Consider the following 7,444-nt stretch of genomic DNA (forward strand, 5'->3'; position numbering starts at 1 on the left):
AATTGCTTACCTGATGTTGACATGAATTTATTGGCTGATCCCTACAGTGCCAACATTTTTTCTTTTCTTTGCATAATAACGAGTATGTGATTAAAGGAGCAGTTTTTCCCTGGTACAGTAGACACTTGGAAGCAAAACAGAGCAAAACAGAGTCACTGTGGGTCTCGTTGGTATAAAACTGTTTTATTTTTTGTGTGCATGCTGTTTATTTTCTACTACAGCTATTAATGACATGCACAGTAATATAGTTGCTATACAGCCTCTGCTCCCAGCAGTATGTGCAATGTGTCTATTTTTTCTTTGCTCAAGCATCTCAGAATTGAACATGTTGGTCTAAAATAAGCTAAATGATAAAAACTGAAGTCTAGTTTAACACTACGTAGCATCTACAGCTTACAAATTCAAGCACTGCTGGAAAAAGTTTAGGTTTTTGCAACGTCTCTGTCAGGCTGTCGCTTTACACTTAAAACAACATTAGGCTGCGTTAGGATGTGCAAAACCCCTGCAGCCAAGCTTTCAGAAACACTGATCTTTATTTCTCATTTGAAGAGCTTTAAATTACACAACCGGTTTCACAGTTATCTGGAAGGTGTCTATGTCTTGTTAGAAATGACACCTCTGTGAATGTTCTTTTATTTTTCAGGATGCTGTGTAGCTGTTTCATCTGAGTCTGTTTCCTGGCACTCATAATTTTTTTTTCTGGTTGAAAAATGGTGCTTAACTTTAAAGCAGAGCTCCACAAAAGTGATGAAATTTAATTGGAGTGGTAATTACACATATTCAAAAGGTATTGGTGTTAAAAAGAAGCCAAATGCAGAAGTTTTCAGTTGGCTCTGCCTCTTGTGTTTGCTGCAGTAAAACCACAATCCAGCTGACATTCTTATTTCATCTTTTTAGCCAAGGCTAAGCCCAAGGTTATTTTCTATTGTAGGATAAATTATTAATGAACCAAATGGCGTAGCTTCATTATTCAATAAGAAACAGTGTCTGTCTTGTCCATGTAGATGTGTTGTCGTTTTGGGATCGTGTAAGAATCAAGCCCTAGGTAACAAATCAATATTTAAAAAAAACAAAACTTTTCATGACTGAATTTTTTGATAAGTAAACTACATTTTGAGCCATTCTGAGTTTGAATTTAAGTGGGGGTTTTTGCACCTGTTTCTTTTCTTCTTCATTTTTGCATCATATTTTTTATGATTTTTGTCCGAAATTGCCATTTATTGTGAGCTTATGAGCAATTTTTTTTATATCTACACAAGTTTAAGTCTTCTATAGGAGCAAACGTGGTTACCAAGGAATTTAAATAGACATGTTTAAGTGTAAGATGTGACTCCTTGCATTGCTGTCTATGTTCTTAAAAGATTTATTTCTTAAATCACACTACAGCTCAAAGAGTCATTCACACCATTTTTTGACATTGGAGACATGGTACTCCATGTAACATGATTTTTTATTATTACCAATCAAGTGCTGCCCACTTAAATGGTTGGATGGGCACTTGATATAAATCAGACAGGTAGGCTGTCCCCAAAACAGCTTTTGGAGTAATATCAGGATTTAGTCATCACCAGCAACCGGAAGTGGGGTTATGATGATGCTCGATGTTCTGGACAATTTTAATCACCTGTTAGAAAAAAGTCTTTGTAAAAGCAAAAAAATCCATGAATTTCTGATTTTTCATATATTGTAGAAGAAAATGCGAAAATGTCAACTGCAGGTATAATTTCTGGTATCCAAGCAAGACCATGCAATGAATCCAAGATGGCGACACGTAAACTCTCGGTGTAGCGTCTCCCTCTGGACTGAAATAGGGCTTTGGACAAAGCGGGCCGGTCTAAATACTGACTCTGGGTAGGCAAACCTGTGTCTACCGTGTCCGCCTCCACCTGGACTCTGGATTGACGGGCCGGAGCCTGCCGGTGCCTACTGCGTCTACTAGACTTGGAGCTAGCAGGTCGGGGCTTGTTGTGTCCCCCAGACTCGGAGCTAATCAGGCCTGGAGCCCGCTGCATTCCCCGGACTTGGAGCTGGCAGGCCGGAGCCGGTTACATTGTCCATATTTTGAAGCTAACGAAGCCGGAGTCTGCTACACCGCCCGGACTCGGAGCTAACAGGACGGAGCCTGCTATACTGCCTGGACGCAGAGTTAACAGGCTGGAAACTGCTACACTGTCCGGACACGCAGCTAACAGGCTGGGCTGGAGTCTGCCACGACGCACCCCCATCTGATCCCCGGATTGCTTAGTCCACCTCTGCTCGGATTCGGAGCTAATAGGTTGGAGCTTTTTGTATTCACCCCCATTTTGGACTCTGGGCTATCATTATGAAGACGAGGACACTTATCGAAGCTTTATTGTGTGTATTCGTGGTTTGGGACTTGGGACATTGCGGTGCTCCTTGGGTGAGAACTGCAAAATATGAGCTGAGTATGGGTGAAACTTATTTTAGTGGCACTAGGTCAACTGTAGCAGTGCACCTGGAGTCACCAACGATTCATCTGGCTCTGGTTGCTAGCTTAAATCGATATGAAGTATTACCCAAATTACAAGGTTCCCTTGTTCTGTATAATCTTTCACTTTCACTTAAGAAAAAGCAGTATTTGTCGTTAACATCTGCAAAGTACGAAAATGCTTTTAAATGTAATATAAAACGAAGGTTAATGATGATTGTTTTACTTTTACTTATATCCGGAGATGTGCAACCAAATCCTGGACCTGAATTGAAAAGTGTCCAGACCCCTGCCGATTTTAAATCTCAGCCAGGGTTAAAATGTGTTCATCTAAATGTACGCAGCTTATTACACAAGATGGACTTGGTCAGAATTTGGGCGAAATCGACAAACGCGGATATTGTGATTATCTCCGAAACTTGGTTGTCCAAATCTATTACAGATGATGACATCAACATAACGGGATACAATCTTTATCGCACAGATAGCCCTAGGAAAGGTGGAGGCGTAGCAATTTATGTTAAATCAAGATATGAAGTATCCATTGTTTTATCTGTATCTATTCCTAAACAAATGGAATTCTTGGCTTTGGATATTAAAATAGTAAAGTCTCTTTCTATAACAGTTGTTGGGTGCTATAGGCCTCCGTCTGCTGTAAAGGAAACTTTATTATCTCTAAAGCATCTTCTGTCCAAATTAAAATATAACGAACTTCTATTGGCCGGAGACTTGAACTGGGACTGGCTGAATATAGCTTCTGATGAATTTAAATCCTTCTGTGACTCTGTTAATCTTAGCCAGTTGGTCAACCTACCTACAAGGCCAAATATAAAGAGTCCTGACAAATCTACTTTGATTGACCTAATTCTAACAAATGTCCCTCATAAGTTTCTGTCTCTAGGCGTGTTTTGTAATGATTTAAGTGATCATTGTGTAGTTGCTACCAGTAGGAACACTAAAATCCCTAAATGTAAACCGCGTATCATCTGTAAAAGAAATTTTAAAATATTTAATGAGCAAGCGTTTCATTATGACTTGTCTATGGTAAATTGGGAAAACTTGAGTCTGATACCAGACATCCATCTGGCTTGGGCTTATTTTAAAGAAATTTTTATGAAGATTTTAAATAAGCATGCACCTGCCAAAAAATTTAGGGTCAAGGGACGGGAGAACCCTTGGTTTTCATCGGAATTATCAGAGTCCATCCATCAGCGTAACATGGCATGGGCAAAAGCTAGGAAAAACGATTCCCTGACTGACTGGTTAGACTTCAGGAAATTAAGAAACAAATGCACGACACTTATCAAGAAGGCTAAGTCAGAATATTATTTATCTGTTACTACAGAAAACCTCAATAACCCTCAGAAATTTTGGAAAGTAATTAAGTCCTTATCTATAAATAAAATATCACAGGCTCTTCCAAAATTCATTTTAAAAGATTCTGTCCCAGTTTATGACAGAACTGAGGTCTTAAACAGCTTTAACAAGCACTTTGTAGCTACTGGTTTTTTATTTAACTCTGTTGGAGCAGCCCCCATGATTCCCTGTACAGAACCCCAAACATATATTGGGGAGCTTTTTGATTTTTCTCCTTTTTCTGTCCAGGAAGTGCATAAAGCTCTTAAAGCCTTAGATCACAGGAAACCCCCAGGGCCAGACTTAATAGAGCCCTATTTTCTGAAAATAGCAGCTGATTACATTGCACAACCTCTTACGATCCTTTTTAATCTTTCAATCCAAAATAAAGAAATTCCACTTGTTTGGAAGTCTGCTTTTGTTACGCCAATATTAAAAGGAGGCGACCCGGCCATTTTGACTAATTACAGGCCAATATCAAACTTGTGTGTTTTGGCAAAAGTCCTTGAGTCTCTCGTCAGTGAGCAATTAAAAGAGTTCTTGTACTCTAATGAAGTTCTTTCAAAACTACAATCTGGGTTCAGAAAACAGCATAGTGCTGTCACGGCTGCCACAAAAGTGATCAATGACATACTTGTTGCTCTTGATAAAAAACAGCACTGTGCTTCTCTCTTTATTGACCTGTCAAAAGCTTTCGACACTGTGGATCACGCCATTTTAAAGCATAGGCTTCTTTCTTTGGGGCTGTCTAGACATGTTGTCTCCTGGTTTACTAATTATTTGAGTGACAGGACTCAATGCATTAAATGTGAAAATCTGTGCTCAGAACTTTTGAATATTCACACTGGGGTGCCACAGGGTTCAATTTTAGGACCTCTGCTGTTCATCATGTATATAAATGATTTGGGACAAAATGTGTCCAATGCTAGTATGCATTTTTATGCTGATGACACAGTTATTTATTCCTTTGGCTCAAACTTTGAAAAGGCAATAGAATCGTTGCAGAAAGCTTTTGACGTGGTTCAGCACACACTTCTGGAGCTGAAATTGGTTCTCAATGCTGAAAAGACAAAGCTAATGTTGTTCTCAAACATGAAGAGATTTCCTCAAACTGTCCCCTTGGTGTCCACTCTTGAGGGAAACCTCATAGAAGTGGTGCATACGTATAAATATCTTGGCTTTTTAATTGATGATTCTCTGACCTTTAAACCTCACATAGACAATCTTGTGAAAAAACTCAAACTAAAATTGGGATTTTTCTTTCGAAACAAATTTTGCTTTTCTTTTGAGACAAAAAAGCGTCTTGTAAATGCTACATTTTTATCTGTTTTAGATTATGGTGATCTGCTGTACATGAATGCTTCCGCCCAGTGTCTTCATAAGATTGACTCAGTTTATCATGCCTCCTTACGGTTTATTACAAACTGTAGGGCCTTGACCCATTGTTGTGATCTGTACGCTCGAGTGGGATGGCCTTCGTTGTCCTCCAGGAGGTTTGCTCACTGGTGCATCTTTATTTATAAGGCCCTGCTTGGACAAATGCCCACCTACATTTGCGATCTGCTCACACGGAGAAGTACTGTTTCTTACAGCCTGCGTTCAAGCGATCTTTTATTGCTCAATGTTCCATTTGCCAGAACTGAACTGGGAAAGAGGGCTTTTACTTATGCTGCCCCTTTCACATGGAACATGATGCAAAAAGACTGGAAGATAGCAGATCTTATTTCATTAAATGCTTTTAAGTCCAGATTGAGAGAGCCAGAGAAAAATGTTTTTAAAATGTAATTGTTATTTATAATATGTATGTAACTTTGTAATTTCAACGTGTTGTCGCCTCTTGGCCAGGACTCCCTTGCAAAAGAGGTTTTTAATCTCAATGGGACTTTTCCTGGTTAAATAAAGGTTAATAATAATAGTGTCCAAAAACAGTAATTTGATGTTATAGTCCCTTAGTGTGTGTTTACTTCTAAGAAAGAACATTTGTAAATTTGTAGTTTTGATGTGAAACAAAGTCTGATCTGTTATGTTTTGTTAGTGTGATGTAAAATAAGTGGGATCAGTTGTTCTATAACCTATTAGCCTGTTACCATGACAAACCTGCATTATATCTCAGTCATACTAGAATAAAAATACCATGGCAACCGTGCGTCAAGGTAAAATTGATGGTTGTCTGATGATTGCACTGAATTTTTGTAACTTTCACACCACTTTCAATCACAAGGAAATTGCACAGGTGATTGCAATGCATCACCAAACAGCTGAGGTGCATTTCGGGCTGGCTGCAATCACTCTCAGACAGATGGTTGACAATTGCAAGTACATGCTATGTAGTTAATAATACAGATATATTACCAATACACTGTAATTGATCATTACTTAATTCTACAGTATTCTACAGCAATCTCTTTGAGACAACACAGCAATAAATTGTGATAAATCTGCAAAAATCGCAAATGTGGGACTGTCTGTTGCAAATCTCGTTCCATCGACACAAATAGAAATTCACATTAAATAGAAAAAATTACATTAACTAATTACATTCTAGCCTGAAGGACAGCAAATTTTATTTTGTTCTGTAATATTTTGGCATTTGGAATATAACCAGTCAAGTGCCCTACTGCAAAAACATGCATTACAACATGTATGCGATTATACCCATCAGTGTAGATGGACTCAGACTGACTGCAACATGTTGGGAAAAATGCTATTTTTGATTCTGAGTCACAATTCTGAGAAAAAAGAATTCTGGGAAAAAAGTCAGAATTCTATCTTTCCTAATCTTTTAGGTATTGATAGAGAGTAAGTGTAAAAAAATTAGCAGGATATTTTTCATCGATTGTATCACCAGACCTGCGGCCATATGTTTTGGACACTCAGGTAAAGAGATGGGCTGAGCTGTTTGATCAGATGGCGGGGGAGGACGCTGGACAGACCCGATGCGCCTAAACGTATAGTGAGGGTGCGCTGGGAACACCTAGCAGAGGCCCCAGTTCGAAATCTTCAACGCACACCTCCGGCAGAGCTTCAACAGTATTCCGAGAGAGACTGGGGACATTGAGTCCAAATGTACCATGTTCAGCATCTCCATTGCCGAAGCTGCTGCAATGAGCTACGGTCGCAAGGTGGTTGGTGCCTGTAACCCCCGAACCAAATGGTGGACACCAGAGGTGAAGGGAGCCACCAGGCTGAAGAAGGAGTCCTATTGGGCTTGATTAGCCTTTGGGATTTCTGATAGGCAGCTGATAGGTACCGACAGGCCAAGCGGAATGTGGCTCGGGCAGTGACTGGAGCAAAAACTTGGGTGTGGGAGGAGTTCGGAGAGGCCATGGAAAAAGACTTTCAGACTGCCTCGAAGAGATTCTGGCAAACCGTCAGGCAACTCAGAAGGGGAAAGTGGTGCTCTCCCTGTACTGTGTACAGTGCTGGTGGAGCACTGCTGACTTCGACTGAGAAAATTGTTGGGCGGTGGAAGGAATACTTTGAGGACCTCCTTAATCCCACTGACATGTCTTCCGAGGAGGAAGCAGAGTCTGGGGATGACTCGCCAATTTCCAGGGTTGAGGTCACTGAGGCAGTTAAACAACTCCTTGGTGGCAGAGACCCTGATGTGGATTAAATCCGCCGCGAGTTCTTGAAGGC

The sequence above is a fragment of the Mchenga conophoros genome, linkage group LG10, assembly GCF_057382185.1.
Source record: "Mchenga conophoros isolate Kocher_MC1m ecotype Shallow Benthic linkage group LG10, M_conophoros_male_GT1.1, whole genome shotgun sequence".
NCBI lineage: Eukaryota > Metazoa > Chordata > Actinopteri > Cichliformes > Cichlidae > Mchenga > Mchenga conophoros.